Source organism: Octopus bimaculoides, chromosome 3 (assembly GCF_001194135.2).
Source record: "Octopus bimaculoides isolate UCB-OBI-ISO-001 chromosome 3, ASM119413v2, whole genome shotgun sequence".
Taxonomy (NCBI): domain Eukaryota; kingdom Metazoa; phylum Mollusca; class Cephalopoda; order Octopoda; family Octopodidae; genus Octopus; species Octopus bimaculoides.
This window is the reverse complement of record NC_068983.1, coordinates 135,846,792-135,848,978: the sequence shown is the minus strand read 5'-3', so window position 1 is coordinate 135,848,978 and position 2,187 is coordinate 135,846,792.

The following is a 2,187-nucleotide window of genomic DNA, read 5'->3' as shown; positions in this document are numbered from 1 at the left end:
TACGTACGAGCGAACATACCTTCCTATTTACGTAGGTACATACATACGAACGTACGTACATAGATATCGACTTACATACGTAAGTACGTACGTACGTACCTACGTACGTACATAACTATCTATGTACGTACATAACTATCTATGTACGTACATAGATACCTACGTACATATCAAAGTAGGTAGGTTTGTAACTAGGTACGTACCTACATACCAACGTACGCACGTGCATACATACCAACGTACGTACGTGCGTACATACATGCCAACGTACGTACGTACGTACACATATTCCAAAGTACGTACGTACATACATACCTACGGACGTAAGTACATACATACCTTCGTATGTACGTCCTTACATATATACTTACGTACATACGGACGTACACACGGGCATACATACGGGCGTACAAACGGGCGTACATACAAAACTCCGTACTTACGTCGTACATACACACCGACGTAAGTACATACATAGCAACGTACGTACGTACATACATAACTACATACGTTCGTACGTATATACATACGTAGTACATACATAAGTATATACACACGTAGTACATACATACATATGTACGAACGTACGTACATACATACCTATGTACGTACGTACGTATATACATACCTACAGACTTACTTACATACGTACATAAATACCTACGTACGTATGTACGTACGTACGAAAATATATAGGTACGCACGTCCTCATATAGATACGAACGCACCTACGAACATAAACAACTATGTACGTACGTACGTTCATACATACCAACGTACGTACGTATATACATACCTAAGTACGTACGTATATACATACCTACGTACGTACGTACATACATAACTACGTACATATATACCTGCGTACGTACTCACATACACTCCTACGTACGTACGTACACACATACCTAGGTACGTACGAACATACATACCTACGTACGTATGTACGTACATACATACATACATGCGTACGTCCTTACATACATACCTACGTAAATACATCAATAAATACATACCTACGTACGTAGCTCCTTACATACATACCTACATAAGTGTATACATACATACCAACGTACGTACGTACATACATACCTACGAACGTACATATCTACGTACGTACATACATACCTACGAACGTACATATCTACGTACGTACGTACATCCGTAGCTACGTAGGTACGTGCGTACTTACATACCTACACACGTACGTATATGCACACACAACTACGTACGTTCGTACGTAGGTACATACCTACGTACGTACGTACATACATACCTACTACGTACGTACTTACATACATACCGACAAACGTACGTACGTATGTGCATATCTACGTACGTACTTACATACATACATACATATATACCTACGAACGTACGTTCATTCATACCTACGGACGTATGTACATACATATATCTACATACATACATATATCTACGTACGTACTACGTACGTATATAGATACCTGCGTACGTACGTACGTAGACACCTACGTACGTACGTACAGACATACCAACGTACTTATGTACGTAGTACCTACATACTTAGGCACGTACGTACGTACATACGTACATTCATATCTACGTACGTACATACCTACGTAAGTACGTATGTACATATCTACGTTCGTACGTACGTATATACATACCTATGTACATACGTACGTACATACATACCTAAGTACGCATATACCTACCAACATACATAAGTACCTATATACCTATGTACGTACATACGAATCTAAGTACGTATGTACGTAACTACGTAAGTACATACGTAAATATCTACGTACGTACGTAAGGTCACAGATACCTACGTACGTACGTACATAGACGCATAATTACGTACGTACGTACATACATACCTACGTAAGCACGTACATACATACCTATGTACGTACGTATGTACATAGATATCTATGTACGTACGTACATTGATACGTAGGTACGTACATGCATACCTTCAAACGTACTTACGTACGTACATAGAAACCTTAGGACGTACGTACTTTCAGACCTGCGTTCGTATGTACGTACGTACATACATACCATCGTACGTACGTATGTATATAACTACGTACGTATGTATATAACTACGTACGTACGTACATTCGTACCTACATACGTATGCATCTACGTACATACATACCTGCGTACGTACGTACGCACGTACATACCTACGCACAT